Genomic DNA, 21263 nt, shown 5'->3' with positions numbered 1-21263 from the left:
TGTCTCTTCAGAATCCTGCTTAAAAGCCTTCCAATGATTAGACTGAGCATCACTCATTGCAGAAGATACTTCCCTTAGCTGATGACAAATGGAATCAGCTGTGGATGTAGCTGACGTGATCATGATTTAATTCTATGAAATGTTCTCATAGCAACAGACAGGCCAGCACTTGCCCAACCAGAAACGGGCACCACCACCTGGCCAAGTTGACACATGAACCTCACCATGTCAACTACCCTCCCCCTCAAACAAAAAACAAGCCATTCTTTAGAGAAACTGCCCTTCACTACTGTGGTAGTTAGATTTAGTTGTCAACTTGGCCAGGTGAAAGCACCTAGTTCTGTTGCTGTGGACATGAGTCAATGGTAGGTGAATCTCATCTGTTGCTAATTACATCTGCAGTCGGCTAGGAGGCGTGTCTGCTGCAATGAGTGACGTTTAACTTAATTGGCTTGTGCTTAAATGAGAGAACGCAATGTAGCACAGTCTAGCAGCTTGGCATTCCTCATCTCAGCACTCGCAGCTCAGCCCAGGCCCTTGGAGATGCAGAAAGAACTCACCCCGGGGAAAGTTGTTGGAACCCAGGGGCCTGGAGAGAAGACCAGCAGAGACCATCTTGTGCCTTCCACATAAGAAAGAACCTCAGTGGAAAGTTAGCTGCCTTTCCTCTGAAGAACCAACAAAATAAATCCCCTTTTATTAAAAGCCAATCCATCTCTGGTGTGTTGCATTCTGGCAGCTAGCAAACTAGAACAACTACAGTGGACAGATAGGGCACTCTTGAACTAGAAATCTCATCAACAATCCTGTCCACGAGATGCATAAACATAAGCAAGATGTGCTTTGATCATCAACAGAGGAACAGCTCATAAAAAGAAAAGATAAAATGAGTGACAGCACTTCAACTGCTGAAAATTCTCTCAAAAAAACAACCATTAAACAGAAGAAAAACATAGCACAGCTTTCAAAACCAAATTAAATAATGCATTTGGGGCTATGAAAAAAATAACTTGAATCAGGAATGATAGAATTAAAATAGAAATAGATTCCCCCAAAAGTAGAGAAATTAAACAAGAGTTGATTGAATTTATTATAGAAAAGAAAGGAAAAATAAAAAGCAAAAGAATATCAGAAGTGACGACTAAGTTACAATATTCCCAAAGGAAAATAGATTCAAATGAAAATTTAATAAGGAACACTGTAGGAAGGCAGTCAGACAACCAAAAGAATGGAAATGAGGAAATAAAGATGAGCTAGGGAAAGTAGTCGTAATGGAGCATAGGCAACAAAATCTAAGGTAGAGATAGTCAGAGCCTCTGAAGAAGGAAACCAAAACAACAGAATAGAACTAATAGTTGTAATCAAAATCCAAGGAATCCTTCTGGAAGTAAAAGAAGTCCTGAATCTACATATTGTAAAGGCCTGGAAAAATTGGCACAAAATATCAATACCAAAATATTCCAATAAAACCATTAGACTTTAAAGATAAAGGAAAATCCTCACAGCCCCTAGGCAGAAAGAACAAATAACTTACAAGGACAAGAAAATTAAAGGAGTAACAGATTCTTCCAAAACAACATATGAAAACAAGGTGGAAAAGAAGCAGCATTTTTAAGAAACTCAAAGAGAATTTAAGTCAAAGATTTCATATCCTGTCAAAGCTGTTCTTCAAAGATCAAGGCTAGAGAAAAACAGTATTAAACACATAAGAATTGAGGAAATACTGTATTTAGAGCTCATCTTGGGAAGTCTGCTAGATGACTAATTTAATCCAACCAAGAGATGACTGGGGAAGCTTTGGCTAAACAACTGATAGTGAACATTTAATATACTTAATTGTACATCTAAGACTAAAACAAAGATGGGTGTGAGGGTAGAATACTACTGTATGTTGCATGCTCTAACAGAGTATGAATCATACACCAAAAATTTGGACCAAAAAGAAATAGTAAACAGAAAAATGGAATTAGCTCATTGATTGTTATAAAGACATACAACATATACAATGAAGCTTACTTAGAGGCCATGAAAAGAGATAAGTTAAACAATTGTAAGAAGTGATGTCTGTTATAAAAGAGAAGTGCAGAGTGAAATGTGAGCAAAACATACCGGGGTGAAGATTAACAGTCATAAAAGTAAATCATTTCAATAGAATGCCATACATTCTACTATGCATATTAAAGAGATTGTACACCAGGAGAAGCAAATTATTTTCTTATGTGTGAGGGTTTAGGAATCAAATCATCAATAAAATTAGTATTTAAGGGGTGCGAGGGTAGTTCAGTTGTAGAATTCTCACCTGCTATGCCAGATAGTCGACTTCTGGTCCATGCACTTCCCAAACAAACAATAAGCAAACAAACAAACAAAAAATTTCAACAAATGGTGCTGCAGTAAGGAGGTACTCACATGGAAAAAGAATGAAATGTGACCCCTGCCACACAGTATACAAAAAATAAATTATATTTAAGGTGGACAATAAGGGTAGGGGTGCTATATTTTCTAATATCTAAATTTTGAAAATAGAAATAACTTTTATTTATTATATTTATGAAGGCTAATAGCCAGCATTAATTATATAGGTCTTGAAGGCTATAGAGACTCCCTAATTTGTCAAACAGCATTTACTGAGTACCTACTATGTGCTATGTACTTTTCTAGGTGGTTTTCAACTTTCCTTAAATCCAAGGAAATTTTTAACACCAAAAAAAAAACAATAATTTTTTCATTTTTCCAAATCAATGTAAATCTAGATTGGCATCTTCTCTCCAGATTTGGCAGAAACACTGAAGGTGCTGAGACTTCTTACAGGAATTCCAGGGGCCATGCCACCTAGTAACCTTGGGGAAGAGCCTCTCATTTCCAGGCCCCCGTTCTTTGCTGGGGATCCACCAATGCACAAAACAGAAACCTCATAAGTTTTCAGTTAGTAAGGAAGATAATGAACAAGGCAATCAGTAAAATAAAAAAGCCAGCTCCAGAGACAGACAAATTCTGTGAAGAAATTAAAATAGATGAATTTGTAATGGCTGGGGGTGAGGTGACTTTATATGGTTTGATTAAGGGAGACTCTCCGAGGAGGTGGCCTTTGAGCTGAGCTCTGAGAGATGAGAAAAATAGGCCATGCAAAGATCTCATGGATGAACTTTCCAGTTAGACAGAGTAACATGTGCAAAGGCCCAGCGGGTGGAGAGTCCAGAGAGTAGAAGGAAGAATGGGAAGGCTTGAGCACCATAAGGAAGGTGGACAGTAAGGTCAGATGACATTGAAGCTCTAGATTGAACCAGACCCTGCAGTTCACTGTGGGGCAAGGGGCACAATTGGAACACTGCCCTGTGCAAAGAAAAGTATAAGGGAGAAGTGCAAAGGACAGCCATTGGGGTCTGGACTGGAACCTGAGAATGGATATGGTTTTGAAGAGGCAGGGGGAAGGGTTAGGTTGGGGGCATGTTTCATGAGGGCAGCAGGTGTTAGCACTGCATATTTGGAGAGCAGGAGGAGTCTCATGGAGCTGAAATGTTGGGTCTGTGAAAGGGTGCAGGGAAGGTGAAATCAGCAAGGTGAGGAGAAGTGGTACAGAGGTCCATGGTAACAAAGTGAGATGTGAGGAGCAGTGATAACATGATAACAATCTCAGCACCATCCCCTGCATTCCGGCTGTGTGCCTGGTTCTGCATTTAGGCACTGCTTGTGCAAAGATAATACCCAGTCCTGCACTTTAGCCCAGAGCCTTCTTTTACCTACTATAATAAGGAAAGGATAAGCTAAGATGGAAACAGAGAGGAAGCAACAGTAATTCTGCCAGAAAAGATGACCCTTGAACAGGGTAAGACACCCAGATCTAAAGAAGAGATATTGCAGGAGTAGGCACAGTGTGATAGAGACACACACTGTATGTGTGTGTTTCCAGGATGTAACAGTGGTATCCACGGCCCAGAGACATGGCTTAGAACACTCTAACTGCAGGCCCTGAGGCTCCTTTGCATCACCCACAAGGAGTTCAGAGGTCCTTTAGTTTTCCTGGGGGCACTACAGGAAAGCATCTTCATTGAGCATCCATAGACCGGGTGAGTTAAATTTAGGGGCCCAAGTCAGGCCCCTAAACTACCTCTGAGTGGGCTGCAAAGGAGCTTATCTAGAGCAGGTAGAGCAAAGTATCCACGTAAAGACAGACCGCTAGCTAAAACAAGTCTTCTTATACTCTACTCAGCTTCTGGGCACTCAAATCAGCCCTGTCCCTCCTTGTGGTCTCTGCCTCGGGCCACGTGGCACCACTTAATCACAGCTCTATGTCCCATCATTCAGCCTCCTTCTCCTGTACTTTCCAGCATCACCAGCATCTACACTGTCTTTATCCTGTACAACCCAGTCTTATTCTTATTTCTTTTCAGTGCTAGCCTGAATAACCATTTAGGAAGAGCTTCAAACACCCATAAAATAAGATTCAAAATCACAGGCAACAAAGCACTGGTTCTCTATCCACGGACGGTTGGTGTGCATGCACGTCGGAGGGGGGCGGATTGCACAGCTCCATCATCAAAAAGCACAATCACCTAAATCTGTTCCCCTGCCCTGCACTCTGGCCCTTCCCTATGTAACAAAGGAAGAAATTACTATCACCATCAAACTACATGCAACATTCATATTCTGCTATAAAAACTAAGATGTTTCAAACATGCCCCAAAGTTGTGGGCAACAATTGAGCTAGCATTTTGTGTATGCATTTCTTCATTTTTGTTTTTCACTACAGCAACGAGATGATGCAAATTGGTGACGTGGCAGGGAAGTACAGAGGGAAAAAGAAAAAAAGTTACCACATTATTGCACTAGAGTTGGAGTATCCACACCACAGACTCCAGAGATTAAAAAAAGAAAAAACACCTCTACCGGTGTGCAGGAAGGCAGTGGGGAGAGGAGCGAGAAAGGACCCTGAAGGAGAGCTTTCTGTGTGCACAGAAGGAAGCAGCTTTTCTCTTTGAAAAACGGATGGAGGTTAAGCCCTTGGGAAACTCTGACTGATGATTCTCTCTCCTGAACCAGCCTCTTAAACTCATTTCCTTTGAGAAGTGGCATCACCATTTCATTTCATGTCCAAGGTCACTAAAAATGCTCCAAAAATAAGTTTGAAGCAGGAGCAAAAGGAAGAAAGCGAAAATACAGCCCTGACAACAAAATGATTATGTGAGCAGGTACGCTGTGCGGCGGCTCGAGGCTCTTATCCTGACAGGCTATTTAGCCCCTGCAGACGTGGCCTTTGTGTCTCTTTCTTCCCCTAATGGCTCAGCCTGTTTTCAATGGCTGCACATTTGTGGGAGGAAAGATGACAGAAGACATGCACAGTCATCAGAGCAATTAGTTTGGGGAGATCACATAATACTGATCCTAATACAAAAGGACAGAGTTCAGAGAAAGCTTCTTCAGGGTCACCGTCACAAAAGCTGGGCAAGCGTTTCAGTGAGCCTGGAGTGTTTCCGGGAGTGTGGCAGACATGGCTCCAGTATATTAAATGCATCAGAGCAACCAAGTCAAACTTGGGGACTTCTTTGATGTTATTTTTCCTCTCAGCTTTAACGAAATACTAAGTCCTGTCTTTCTTTTCCTAAAGCTTCATTGCTAAATATTCCTACCCTTTATTTCCACTTCTCTTCAGGCTGCAGTCCCTTGAATCTCAACTGCTGCCTGCAAAACCTTCTGATTTCTTGTAACTTCCAAACCTCAGTCCAGCCTGCATGCCACTGCCAGATCAATCCTTCTAAGCCATCATTTCCAAAACAACTTGTTCCACTGATTATTCCTATGGCTGTTTTATTGAACTGTCCCTCTCATTAAGTCTTTCACACTAATGTAAAACACGCTTTCTTTTCTTCTTAGTCTAATAACAATTATAATAACCTATTCTCATAAACACATGGCCCCCTCCAGCTACCACCATAACTACCTCTTTTTCCTTTGCCATCCTACATTTTGGGAGTATAGTCTTCATTCTACATCTCATTTCCTCAACTCCCTACCACTCTTCAACCAACCCATTGCATACTGACTTCTATTCCCACTACCCTCCTCTACCAAAGTTCTCCCCACTGAAACTACCCACGTCCTTCTACTTGCCCAAACCAACCGTGGAAATCCCATCCTTGCCCTTTGGCATCTGTACTGGGCTGAAAGGAAGTATGCCCCTTAGAAAAGTCATGTTTTGGTCAAAATCCCATTTCATAAGGGCAGAATGGTCTCTGTTCAATATGTATGTTTGAAACTGTGATTGGATCATCTCCCTGGATGATGTGATTTAATCAAGAATGGTTGTTAAACTGGATTAACTGGAGGCATGTCTCCACCCATTTGGGTGGTCTTGATTAGTTTCTGAAGTCCTATAAAAGAGGAAACATTTTGGAGAATGAAAGTGATTCAGAGAGAGCAGAGCAGAACCACATAGCCACAAGAAGCAGAGTCCACCAGCCTGCGACCTTTGGAGATGAAGAAGGGAAATGCCTCCCAGGGAGGTTCATGAAACCAGAAGCCAGGAGAGAAAGCTAGCAGATGACAGCGTATTCGCCATGTGCCCTTCCAGCCAAGAGAGAAGCCCTGACTGTGTTCTCCATGTGCCTTCTCACTTGAGAGAGAAACCCTGAACTTCATCAGCCTTCTTGAACCAAGTTATCTTTCCCTGATTGGACATTTCTATAGACTTGTTTTAATTGGGACATTTTCTTGGCCTTAGAACTGTAAACTAGAAACTTATTAAATTCCCCTTTTTAAAAGCCATTCCACTTCTGGTATATTGCATTCCAGCAGCTAGCAAACTAGAACAGCATCTTAGTTTTTAACACTAATAACCAAGCTCTCCTGGAACCTCCATTCAGGCTTTTGAGGTGACACTCTCAACTCATCCTCCCCTTAGACCTTTATTTTCCTCCGTCTGTGTTGTCTTCCCCTCATCCTAATCCTTAAACTTTGGTGTTTACCAAGTTACATCTTGGGTTACGGCACTCTATACACTTTCCTTGAGTGACTGCATCAACTTCTATGATGGCAGTTATCACCTATGTGCTAATTCCTTCAAGACTGCAGTTCTAGACCTAGATGCCCTCTGGGCATATCAGATACAACCTATCTGAAACTCAAGATTTCTATCTACGATACCATTCCCAAACTCAAATCTCTTGCCATATACTCTTTCTCCCAAGGTTTCAAATGTGAATTTATCTTTATTTCTTTCCTTTCATCTCCACAGCATGCCTTTGAACCTATATCAGGCCAAGTCAGCCACTCAATTTATGCCCAGAAAACTGATCACCACTAAGGAAGAGCAATTGCTCTTGATAGCCACAGTATAATGTCCTTTACCTTCTCCTCTGTTGCTGCATCTACCCAAGCACCTGAACTTCTTTGCTTTTTCTCTAATTTCTGCCCTTCAGTTGTCCCTTAGACATGACATCAGTTTTGGGCTCTCCAGTTTGAAACTTACATCATAGGAGACATTTGTACCAATGTAGGAGGAGGCTTCCCAAACTCTGGTTCTGATTCACTGCTGCTGGCTCCACACAACTCTTCAATGGCTGGCTGCCCAGTGTGTCCTCCAACTGGCCCCCAAATTAGGCCAGCATCCTAGGTCCACAGAATTAGTCAAACTGGCCTTCTCAGCAGTTCAGATGTCTGCTAGCCATTTGAGGATAATAGCTAAGTCAGAATTTCCCAAACCTCTATAGGTCTTAATGCCCAGTTCAGAGAGCAAGGTATGTGCCCTGCCCAAACTCTTCTGCTGTGAAGTATCATAGCCCCAAGCCCCATTCCAGACCAGACTTACAGAAAGAAGGCTGTGTGGGTATCAAATAAATGCCATAAAAATTTGTCCTCTTGGCGGGCCGCGGTGGCTCAGCGGGCAAAGTGCTTGCCTGCTATGCCGGAGGACCTCGGTTTGATTCCCGGCCCCAGCCCATGTAACAAAAAACGGAAAAACAAAATACAATAAAACAAGAAAATGTTTAAAGATGTTTCCCTTTCTTCCTTCCTTCCTTCCTTCTATCCTTCCTTCTCTCTGTCTTTCCTTTAAAAAAAAAAAAAAAAAAAAAAAAAAAAAAATTTGTCCTCTGCTTACAACTTTCATAGGGAGGGAAAGTGAAGCAGGGGTGGGGCATGGGAGTGCTGATGAAACTGAGCATATTAGATGGTAAGATATTTAGGTGTGCAGCCTTTAGGAACAGTGAGTGCAGGTCCGCATACCTGTTCCTTGTAGGCAAGCTTCATCTCCTTTGTCTTCTCACCCTTGAGAACCCAACTTAACTATCTGTGTCAGTTTTCTATTACTTCATTAAAAACTACTCAATATCTTAGTATCTTAAAACAAGGCTTTATTAATTTTCATGAGTCTATGGTTTAGCTTCTCTCACCTGGACACATTCATTGAGCCACATTTGGCAGGTGGGATGGCCTGGGAGTGGTGGAGTACCTGGTCCTCTCTCCCCACCCGATCTCTCAGCCTAGGCTTCACCACAGCATGAATGGGAGATGAACTGTAAGACTTTCTGAGTTCTTGAAGCTCCAGAATTACAATTATTTTGCCATATTATTTTGGCCAAAATAAGCCACAAGGCCTACCCATATCTAAGGCTTTATAGAAATAGATTCTACCTCCAGATGGAAGGAGCAGCAAAATCATATCACAGGGCAGCCCATGGTAGCTCAGCAGGCAGAGTTCTTGCCTGCCATGCTGGAGACCTGGGTTCAATTCCCGGTGCCTGCCTACACCAAAAAAATAATCATATCACAGAGGGATATGCATATGGGAATGGGAGGCACTTGTGACCAATCTTATATACTGCCTCTTCTAAACAAGCTTATTTCCAGGACAGTTTAGCTTGCATATCTGGTGCTCTACCCTAGTCCTTGTGCTCACCATTCTCCAAATTAGTCTTGAAAACTCCAGTCACTCACAGAGTAAATCTCTACTACCCATACTTTAGTCCATGCCCTATATCTCTGGCCTGATCTTTTTTCTTAAAAAAAAAAAAAAGGATTTTGTTATTCACTGTGGCCTGATCTATTTTAACAGCCTCCTAACTGGTTTCTCTAACACTAGCTTCTACCCCCTCCAATCTGTTCTCTGGAATGATTCTAAAGTGATCTCATCCCCTACCCCACCACACCCCCTAAAAAAAGAAAATATCTGTTTCCCACAGAGTAAATGTCAGATTCCTCAAAGTGGCTATAAAGGTCTTTAATAATCTGACGTCAATCCAACTTATTCCTCATGCCAGGACTTTTCCTCTGAAGTAATTCCCAGTCAGCCTTCCATAGCTCCATGTCATGCTCTTTGCTCAAGCTGTTCCCTTTCCATGGACTGCCTGACCCTTTTTTCCCAAGCAGCAGCTCAAATATAACCTACCCTCCCTTTGAACCTACCCTTATTTTCCAGGTCAAATTTTTGCTCCTGCCTCTGGAATTCCAATTACAGCATTTTTCACATTATGTATATATACACCATTGTCTCCACCAAAATGAAGGATAATTGATGGCATAGACAATGCTGTTTTCATCTTTACATCCCCAGTGCCCAGCATAATACCATCCCTTGCACATAGAAGCCCATCAATGAATGAAGGTTGCTCACACAATAGATTTTAAAGATTATGCATTTATCTGTTCCAAAGCTCCCCACTGCTTGCAAGGTAAGTCCAACCTTCTCAGCCAGATTTAAAGGGCTTCCACCATATGCTCCTCCCTTCCTATTATACCTCCCCATCTCTCTTCTCCAACACAAAACCTATGGGGCCCAACACACTCCCCACTGTCCCAATTCTAGACTGAGACTTTGCTCAATGTTTCTTCTTCCCGAATACACTACCCCTTGCCTTTCTGTCTACCCAAATCATACCTATCCTCTATTATCTAGTTCATATTCCATCTCTTTTCTAAAGCATGCCTGACCACTCAGAGAGAAGCCACCTTGTCCCCCTTAGATTTTCCATCAACAACTCTTCTAACTCAAATTTGGACTCATAGTTCCATGGCTATGTAATTGTTTGATGAGGGTATTGGGAGGTGCAGAAGGGTGTAATCATAAATGGCAGAGATTGTGTTTGGGGGAGAGGACACACTGCTTTGTGTGCACAAATGCAGTCCTGCGGTTAGTTTCACCAGGAGCAGGCGGTATACTCCTAAACAGCTAATGGACATCCCTTTGTGAAACAGAGCTTCAGATATCCTGTTGGGGCTCAATAACAGCTTGGTAGAAATTGATTTTAAGTTGCCAGTCTTCACCTTGTACGCTCCATCTTGGATGTATTAGAATTCCCATGACTTATTACGGACTCTCCAAAACATACCCCTGAGGTGTGCTGTGAGTATGGGATGAGGTTCCCTGAGGGCTTAGAAAAGTAAATCATGCAACTACACCCCTCTCAAAATGTTACCCAGGCCCTGTAATGAGCTGAGTGTGGAGAAAGCAAGAAACCTTATTTGCTGGGCAGCTCATCTCACAACCTCCCCTAAAGACTGCACACTCACAGATGACCCTAACCAGCTGAGAGGCAGAAGGTCTGGTCAACACAAACTCATGCACTCTCTCAGATGCTCGTACTTCCTTTAGCATCTCCATCAATAGGAATTCCTCTGGGAAGACAAATGTACCAGACACTCAAAACACACTGGAGCATCTCAGCAGCTAATCTTCTCTGCAAGGGAAAAAGAGAATTTAGTCACAAGGAACCTTTACCTCCCTCTTCAGTAGGTATGTCATATTAAAAAAGAATCTTTAACTCTCTGAGCTTCAACTTACCTCTGATACAGTGGAAATAGGAACACCTACCTTGCAGGGCTATTGTGCAGCTCAAAAGTTATATGATACATGAAATAATTGCAAGCACAGACACTTGACAATGGTAGATGCTATTATTTTAATGTTGTCTTTATTATACCAGTGTTACACCTTCTGTCAATGGGGTTCAAAGAGTGATTCTTTAAAACATTTTCAGGAAAAATGACGCGTGTTCTCATTGTTAAATCCCAAGAATAAGGAATTGTAAATTTATCAAAGATTTGACAGTAGTATGTCAAAAAAGAGAATATAACAATCTACTGAGTAGCTTTTGGCAATCATGGAGGGGACAAAGGAACAAACCCAGAGAGAAAAGATCAGTAATATTGAACCTATAGTCTCATTGAGTAATGAACTTTCCTGGTTCCTCCAGGCTGTGCCCCTCCTGAAAAGCAGAAGAGCTGGGCTACTGTAATTGGTGCTCCTACAACTAAATATTAAATAACATGTCTGTAAAATGCCACCCAACATGAGGACATAACATTCATTATGCACTTGAGACTCAACTCTTGGATGATGTGAGCTATTTCTTCCTGCAAGGGCAGAAGAATGTCTCTGCCCTTCATGTGGCTTCTCTGGCATAGGTGTGTGTGAGTAGTAACTTCAAGTAGTGATAATGATGAAAATTAGAGCAGAGAAAATAATCAAGTGTGCAGACCCACTGCAACACTCAAGAAAAGGACTTGAGGTAATTGGATCTTTAAATGAAAATTCTAAGACAGGAAAAGTTGACACTGCTCACTGCTGAACACACAAAGTCCAGTGAAACACACCGCCTAAAACAAGAGTCAAGCTTAAAATTGGGGGGGGGGGGGGGGGGGTAGGGAACAAGAATATTTTTCATTTTTATGGGGAAAGGGCAACTAATCCCCGGGTTTCCTGTACTCATCTCTTTGCACTTCACCATATTCTAAGCAAGGACTGACAAACAAAAAAACACAAGAACTTGGGGGAAATGATGGTAAAACATTTGGCATGGGAAGGAATCATGGAAAAGGATCATTTATTCAAATCTACAAGAAATTCTGGAGGAGCAAAAGTTATTGGGGAAAAAAAAATGAAGACTTTCCCCATAAGAAGAAAAAACAAAGATGTTACATTGCTTCCTTTACTGAGTGTTTTGTTCACACTAATACCCATATGAAATCACCTCTGGAACAGCCCACACACTAGCAATTATAGAAACATATCTGGGAGACTCTCGATGGATTATTTCAGAAACTTAAGCACTCTCTAGACCTACAAAAGATTTGAAAATGTTTAAGGATAGAATGAGAAGAAGGGGAATAATCAAACATTTTTAAAGCATCCAGCTACATATACTTTCTTTATATCTTTGAGTAGAAGCCTAGTTTAAAATGTTGCAAGATATTCAGCACACATTTGGTAATGCAGCAACTTTCATATAATCAATGATGGGGAGGTAATAAGATATGAGAAGAAACACAATATATTTTAAGTTGATCAATTTCTATTTGTACTACATATTGTTTATATATACATACATATGCATATACATGTAATAGCAGCTAATATTTATCACAGATGCCCTGATAAGCCAAACTAGATGCTCGTGTGTCTTATCTCATTCAATGTTAATAATGCATGAAGCAGGTGCTACTATCAGCCATATTAAACAGATAACAAAACTGAAATCAAAGAAGTCATTTACTCAACATTCCCTTGCAGACCCCGTTTTGAAGGCCAAGCAGGCAGGCTCCAGAATCCACATTCTCAACCAACAGGAAAGACAGATACATCCCACATGCATGATTGTCCACGGATATTAGCATTTTGCCCTGCAAGCTTTCATCTCTAGTTTAAGCACGGAACAGGCCTTTTATTACTCACCACATAGATCCAAGCAACTGAATTAATTGTTCACTAACTAGTTTGGAAAATCTGGAGCAAGATATCCACTGAGGTCTGAACATATTGCATTAAAGACTTTTTTCTCTCTCTCTTGTCTTTAATGCTGTTCAGAGTTTTCATGAGCTGTGAAGACTCGAGGGAAGGAGTCAAAGTCTCATTGCAGAAAGTCTGAATACAACTAAAACTAGTTGTCAGGCATAAATCAGTATCTAGCTATTTTCCAACCTATTTATAAAAGTGCAGCTGTGAAATACATCTAAAATACAAATCCGAGCATATTTCATCTGAAGATGGCACTTTTAGTGGTAACCTTTTCAAACAAACAAATGCCGTCTGTCATAAACCAAGTAATTGCATTGTGTCAAAATGTTGGGGGTCGGGAGAAATTTTGGGGGTGTGGCGGAGTATTTAGTTACCCATGTAGCTAGTATGATAAATAGGTGGAATTTCACTTGATGTCAGCTTCATTCTAGTGACCCTAGGGCTTAGCACTAACACCAGCCCATATCTGGTTTGTATTAAAAGATGTAATGTGTCAGAACCAGATAGCTCTTCTGGATTTCCAGTGACTGCTCTCTGAGGTTCTAAGATTTCAAGCTCAAGATGAATTCAGACTCTCATTTATCCTAGCCTATGTTTTATATCATTTTTCTGCATCTATTTTCTTTTCAGAAGTATTAGCCTATTTTCCCAGAAATTAGACAAATGCCACGTTTCCAATATCCCTTTCTATGTTTATTCCCAACAACTGCACATTAGTTTCATTAAACAAAATCAAATAGGAAAAATCAATACAAAAAAAAAATTCAGCCTCTTTGAAGATAAGGATTTATAGAAAAGTAAATATATGTCATAATCATATGAGATTCTGAGCAAACGTGAGTGTTGCCCGTAGGTAGACTTTCATTTGACAATATTTTCTGATCACCAATTCCTTGTCTTTTCTGTTCGACTGGAAAACCCCATTTTGTTGAATTATAGCTTGCAGTGTCATCCATATAGAAAGGTTTGATCTCTGCTTATTAAAATTCTTGGTTAAGTAGAAATTTAGAATAATCTAAAAGGGAGTTTGATCTCAGAACTGCTTTTAGGGAAGAAAAAAGCCACATTGTGTTCCAATCTCTAAGGATAGAGAAATTCTCTAAATTTTCTACCCCCCCAAAAGAGGACAGCATTTGGGAATAGCAGCAATGTAAGTTCTACTCATTTAAGCTAAACAAAAGCTTGATTGCAAGCAATGAAATATAACTACATTCTACATATTTGTAATGTAAGAAATGTATGGAAATACTCTTCTAAAGTGGAAATTGCTCTCCTAAAAAAAAACCCAGTAACACAATGTCCATATTGATTAATAAAAATAACTATCAAATTTAGTATCATGCTGTATTCCAAGGTCTAAAAATATCCATTTATTTCTGTTAGAAGCAAAACCAAAGAGAGGTCAGCAGGCTATTGTTGAAAACACTTTTATTATATAGGATGCGGATTTCTGTGATTACGACAAAATCCACTTTATAGAAAGGAGTTGAAGTACATTTCATAAGCATTTGGGTGCTCTGCCTTTATACAAACTGTGTGCAGAAGAAGTCGAGATGGTTCTGTACAAACCTTCTGCAGTTAATATTGTTAGCCACTGTCTACTGAGTCATTCCACCTAGTTACCAGGTGCTTGGCACATCACTTACACTCTTAGCATCCAGCTTTTCAGATTTAGAAACTAAGGCACTTGAGTGGACAACATAAATAAATATACACATTAAAAGATTGCATAAAGAAAAAGAAAAGAAACTAAGGCAAAGAATTTGGTACACTTTCTGAGGGTCACATGGTGCTAAAGCATGTTGGCAGGACCAAAACCTGGATCTTTCTGACTGTGAAGCTGATCTCTTTCTTCTAAATCATGTGCCTCCCAAATGTTCATCTACTGCGGCCACCTGAGTGAAAATCCCTCAGTGTCGCTTACAGCTGTATTCTTAAAAGTCGTGATGAAATTATACACTAGCTCTCATCTAAGTCCCTGGCACAAATAACAGAGCCAGCAAAACAAGTAAGCAAAAGAGTTCGAAGAAATATGGAACAGAAAGCAAAATGCTCTTTTAGTTGCTACCACTACCACTACAGGCAAACACCGTATTGGAATTAGACCTCTTCTACTAAAAGTTTCATTTACTTTGAATTCCTTTCTCTTAGTTTAACCAGGAATTTCCAGGAAGAGAACTCTATGAAAGAGGTGATGTCTTCTAAAAGTATTAGAAGATTCTCCCTCTTAGTGCACTTTGCATACCAATCACTTGACTTATTTAAATGATTTATTCATTTTAAAAATATACGTGCTTTAGCCTCTCCAGAACATCAGCTAATTTCATCTCCCTACCCCACATTATTGGCAGCCCTTTCCAACATGAAAAAGTCAGAATGGGCACAGCCAAATACCCCTAAAAAAGTGGGAGAAAGATCAAAGGTGATGGTGGAGTTATACAGAGAAGATAGGGTTTAACAAATGAGCATGATTGCTGAATCATTAAGTTGATATTTCTTTTAGTCTCTAGTATCTTAGAGCAGTTGGAAGTAAAAACCAACTATTGTGGAATTGTAACCCATACTGAACTCTGAAATCTGTTCTACAACTAATTGTTGTGCTGTGCTTTGAAATTTATTGCTTTTCTGTATATATGTTATTTATCATAGAAAAGAAAAAAAAGGTCAATTGTGATGATAAAAAAATATTTATTCCTTCTAGCCTCCCATATTCTGGAGCAGCTAGAAGGAAAAATCTGAGAGGATTGTATGGTAGCCCACAACAAACTCTGGGATCTGTCCTGTAACTACTTGTTGAAGAGTAATTCTGCAAATTATTGCTTTTTCCTTTTTCCTTTGCATATATGTTGTAATATACAATTTAAAAAGCTAAAATATATATATATATGTGCTTTGGAGGGCAGAAAATAGCTACATGCAGTGATATGAAACATGTGTACATGTTTAGAAAGATGGGTATATATAAATATGTATATATCAGAAGATTTAACGAAAGTATGCAATTTGAAATTTTCATAATGAAAATTTTTTTAAATAATGGAAATATTTTAATAGTAATGTTCACTTTTATTCAATATCTGCTCTCAAGAAAGTGTGAGTGAGTTCATCCTTTTGTGTAACATACATATGTAGTTTCTGAATCTGAGATGTCATGAAATTTTCCCCTAAATTATGAAATATTTAACTATTTTTCATTATACTTTCTTCTTGCATAATTTCATTTCCAATGATTAGTGGTTTATTCATGATGTCTGCGGTAGACTGAGCTTTGAACCCCAGTCTGGACATGTTCTTGGTCTTAGTAAGCAGCTTGGTAGATGTACCCACTGTAGACAGGCACTCTTGAAAATATTTATTTTCTATTACATATATTCACATACCATGTAATCATCAAAAGTATACAATCAATGGTTCACAATATCATCATATAGCTGTGCATTTGTCAACACAATTGACTTTTTTTTTCCTTTTTTGTGGAAAATAACATATATACAAAAAAGCAATAAATTTCAAGGCACACCACAACAATTAGTTGTAGAACACATTTCAGAGTTTGGCATGGATGACAATTCCACAATTTTAGGTTTTTACTTCAGCTGCTCTAAGATCCTGGAGACTAACAGAAATATCAATATAATGATTCAGCACTCACATTCATTTGTTAAAATCTACCTCTCTGTATTACGCTACCATCACCTTTGATCTTTCTCCCACTTCTTAGGAGTATTTGGCTGTGCCCATTCTAACTTTCTCATGTTGGAAGTGTCTGTCACTAACATGGGGTAGGGAGATGGAACTAGCTGATGTTCTGGAGAGGCTGGGCCCTCTAGGTTTCAGGACTTAGCTGGTCCAGGGACCCATGTGGATGTTATTTTTAGTTGGCCCTACGGGGTAAGGACCACATTACTGGGGTCTTTTATAAGCAAAAGAAATCTGACAACAGGGAGAATACAGAAGCTGGAAGTCGAGGGAACCTGGAAAGAAAGAAGACATTGTTATGAGACAGAAAAACCAAGGAACCTGAGGATTGCCTGGCAGGCAGCTCGAGAAAACCAGTCTCCAAGGACAAAGCATTGCCTTGTTGACACCTCAGTTTTGGACTTCTAACCTCAGAATCATGAGCCAATAAATTACTGTTATTTAACCCAACCCACTGGGTGGTATTTGTTTTTAGCAGATGGGAAACAAAGACATCTTTTTAAGAAAATGTATCTGCAGACCTGGATAAATTATATGGCCATCTCTTATCACACCTGTTCCTCTCAGACTATTGTTATAGGACTAACATAAACCTGCCTCCTCATCAAAACCACACACTTTGAGTATTGCAGGATTGTGCTCACAGATGCAGTTCATGAAATCACTCAGCACCAAATGGAGAATGTTTTCAATGGCTTGGAAAATCAAAATGAACAATGCATCACTAAAGATAGTGGCTAGGTGAAGTCTGGATATTTGAATCATACAGTGTTAAAAACTCTATAAAATAGGTCTGCAGGAGATGTTTGCAGTTTGCTTCTATTCATGTACAACAAGTTATTAAATTTAAAAATTGCAAACAGAATTTATAAACACCCTGTATTTATAAAACACCACCAAAAACTCAGAGGATCTCATTCACATGATGCAAACCAGAGGTTTCAATTTCACAGCTGTGAAGTTAACCATGAAATAGGGACTTTTTTGAGGGAGAGACATGGCAGTAAAGTTGTAATTGCTGTGGTTTACCATTTAAGGGTGAACAAAATGCTCCATAAATGGAAACTATTTTAATATTATTTTGTTTTTGTGGGGTTTAGATTAGCTTGATCACTTTCTTGTTGCTTTTAAAAATAAGAACATATTCTTATAATTTCCATTAGGAGTTAACGCTCTACATGTGGACATTTGGGAAACTGTTTAATATAAAAGAAGCTTTCAGATTCAAAATCAGAAATCTTTAGATCTACACACCATATAGATCTAATTCTAAGCCCATCAGAGAGGAAGCTACTGCTTTCCATAGGAAAAGGAGAAATACTTCATTAAGAAATAGCCATAAAAATTAAAGGTAGTTTATACTTTCCTGCTTATTTTCCTTTCTTACCTAAATGCATTTAGGGTGAACTCTAATATGAATATGGGTTTTGAATATGTTTAGTCCACATCAGAGTGTGGTAAGATTAGGATTAGAGAGTAGTAACTATATTAGGGTTTCCTAGAGAAACAGAACCAACAGGAGAGATCTGTAAATATGAGATTTACAAAAATGGTCTCATGCAGACATAGGAATGGAAGAGTCCAAAATCTGTAGGGCAGACTGTAAGACTGAAGATGCTCCCTGGCTTCTTTCTTAAAAGTTTTCAACTGATTGGATTGTCTCATCTGTGTGAGGTACACCTTAGTTGATCACGGATATAATCAGCCACAGCTGAAATAAACTGACTGATGGTCTAATACACCAGCCTTCTGGTTTATCAATCAGCCTTGAAATATCCTTGTCACAACTGTCAGGTCAGTGCTTGCCTGACCAGGCAATGGGCCATCTTCACCTGCCAAGCTGACTCCAGAATCTAACCATCACAATAACCAGTTACTCTAAATAACTAAATGTATTTAGCTATAAAGAACTTTGACCACGTGCCAGGAACTTTTCTAATCACTGTATTCTTTTATTTAATACTCATCTTATCTTCCAGACTCGTACGACAAATACCACCCAATGGGTTGGCTCAACAACAGGAACTTATTGGCTCAAGGTTTCTTATGCAGGAAGGCTTGCTTACTCCAGGGGTCAGCACCTTTCTGGCTGGCCTGTGACCCTTGGATCCTTGGTTTTCCATCACATGTCAATGTGCTCTCCTTTCTCTTCCAGCTCCTCTTGACTTCTGGCTTCAAGCTCCTCCCTGTGGCTTTCCCTTCCATGTCCAATTTCCTTTGCTTATAAGGAATTCAGTCATGTTGTACGAAGACTCACACTCTTTCAGTCTGGGTACACCTTAACTGAGAATATCTTCAAAAGTCTTATTTACAAAAGGGTTCACACTCGTAGGAACAGGAGTTAGGACTTGATTATGCCTGTCGTAGGGGACACACTTCCACCCCTAACAATACTGAAAAAGTCCTGAAAGGTCATAAATATTTTTATCCCTATTTTGCTGTTAAGGAAACGGAGCTTTAATTAAATAAAATGACTTTCATAAGATCATGCAGCTCTTAAGTGACAGAGCCAGAATTCAAATCCAGATCTGTCTCACTTCAAAATATTTGCTCTTCTGTATTCCAATAGCCTTGATTCTTAGAGAGAACTGTGTAATGACATAGCTTTTACAATGTGACTGTGTGATTGTGAAAACCTTGTGTCTGATGCTCCTTTTACCCAGGGTATGGACAGGTGAGTAATGGATATGGATAGAAAAATAAATAAATAATAGGGGGATAAGGAGAAAAATAATTTGGGTAGATGGAAATACCAGTGGTCAATGAGAGGGAGAGGTAAAGAGCATGAGATATATGAGTTTTTTTCTTTTTTCTCTTTTTTCTTATTTCTTTTTCTGGAGTGATGTAAATGTTCTAAAAATATCATGGCGATGAATACACAACTACGTGTTCATGTTGTAAGTCACTGATTGTATACCATGTATGGACAGTGTGTGTGTGTGTACAGACTTGTCAACAAAAACATATTTTTTTAATTTGCTCTATTCTCTACTGTTTTTCAAAAATACCCTGCAGTTTATCTCGTCAAGTCTATAGAAACTTATTCACTTATCCACCTATGTAATACACTGCAGTTGGGGAATTCAGTAGAATTTTACTAAACCTCCAATATTGACCAGCTTAGGGACTAGCATTTGACCACAGGTTATAAGGAAAAACTGCAATTTAACTTCAAACCAAAAATGCCACCCAGAGATGAAAATCTGTTCTTAGCCTAAACTAACTTGAAAAACTAGAAAAAAACACAAATTTTCCATGTTAGCCGTGAGTCTACAAAACACACCTTCTTTTCAAATCCCTTGGGTAATACTGAGCTCAGATACTGTACTGGCTCTGAATCTAAGAACGGGACAGGTTGAGGTGCATGGGTGCAGAGGCACAGACCTCACCTGGGGAGTGCTGCCTCGCATTCAGAGCCGCCTACTGAGAGGAGCCCATTCACCACACCTGCCCTCCCTGCAGCACCGCACACCACAGGGGAAGGAACACTTGGCCCCGCTGTTTACACTAGCAAAGCTGTACCCCAGTGTGGTAGTACAGAACTGGAAGTTCTGACATGGTCAGCCGTAGGATGTACCCAGAAACACACACTGCACCCTCTGTTCTCCACAATAAAGTCTCTCTTCTCCTTAGGACCAGCTACATAATATATGGGTCCAGTGCAAATTGAGAATGAAGGGCTCCTGGTTCAGAAATTTTTAGTAATTCCAAGCTAGTAAAAAAGAGTATTAAAGCAAGCATGGAGCCTTCACAGCATGGGGCCCTATGTGATTGCACATGTCACACACCCAGGAAGCCTGTCCCGCTTCTTATACAGACACACATGATGCCTGTTGGGCTCTAGCAACTTTTATTCCCTTTCAATACTTCCTTTGATGTGTCGCTTGCGATCTTTAACTGGATGGTCTTACCGGCAAGCACGGGCTTCTTAAGAGTAGCTTCAGATCGTCCAGCAACAGCGCATTTGGCTCAGTAAACTCTGTCTTCAATGGTCAAGGTCAAGAACTCATCGTGACACCACAAGAAGCGTGCAACATGTTATTCAGCAGTTGATCTCCAATGTAGTTCTCTGAATGAAGATTTAAACTGGGCCCCTGATGTTAAGGTGGTTTATTCTTAAGATCTAACCGAACTTAAAGCATAGATGATTCCAAGTAGACCTTTTGTTGACTTGTTTTCTCAAAAACCAACACATTCATAACAAAAGGTATCAGCGCAATGTGTCCATTAATTCCCTCCCCTTCGAAAGTTCAAAAAATGTCACAGAGTGTATGACAGCTGTTTACTCTTCTTTTCTGTGTTGCACAGCCTCCCAGTCAGTGGTAACACGTGATCATTTGCACCATCCTGTGCAAGGGAGAAAAATGCATTATCATCCAAGCCGATGCTAAGGGCATTCTACCAAGAAAGAAACCAACTAGTCAGAGAAAGGTTATGAAGAAAAGCTCCTGCTGGAAAACTCAGTTTCCTCCCCTCCCTCTCTCTCATTTGAAATTCATGAAGATGAAGTGCAGCTTTTGTTTCCCATCAGTGAGATGAGCCTTAATACACTCTTGCCAAAAGCAAGCTAACAGAGAGTAATTGTTTTTCATCTAAATTGCATGTCCAGCCTGCTTAGTCTTCAAAGCACAGAGATGCTACAGCTTTGATATCCAACTGCCGAATGACAAAGGAGAGGGCACACAGCCCGCGGGCACGGTGAGAATTTTTAATCACTACTCATCTATCAGTGAGCTCAGAAACTCTGAGACAGTAGGAGATGGGAGAAGAGAAAAGATTACTTGTAAGGTAGATAAGGTTCCATATTTCGTTCAAGACCAATTCTTTAAATAAAAAA

The 21263-nt window shown here is 39.9% G+C and overlaps 1 long non-coding RNA gene across 1 annotated transcript in view; it reads left to right on the top strand.

Annotated features, from left to right (window-relative positions):
* Positions 1 to 21263, top strand: part of LOC143665237 (uncharacterized) — a 36879-nt gene that overhangs the window by 15127 nt on the left and 489 nt on the right. The window contains exon 2 of the long non-coding RNA XR_013166792.1: positions 20735 to 21124. This is a non-coding gene — a long non-coding RNA (uncharacterized LOC143665237). The remainder of the gene's footprint in view (positions 1 to 20734; positions 21125 to 21263) is intronic.

Source organism: Tamandua tetradactyla, chromosome 21, assembly GCF_023851605.1.
Source record: "Tamandua tetradactyla isolate mTamTet1 chromosome 21, mTamTet1.pri, whole genome shotgun sequence".
NCBI lineage: Eukaryota > Metazoa > Chordata > Mammalia > Pilosa > Myrmecophagidae > Tamandua > Tamandua tetradactyla.
This window is presented reverse-complemented; position numbering and strand designations above follow the sequence as displayed.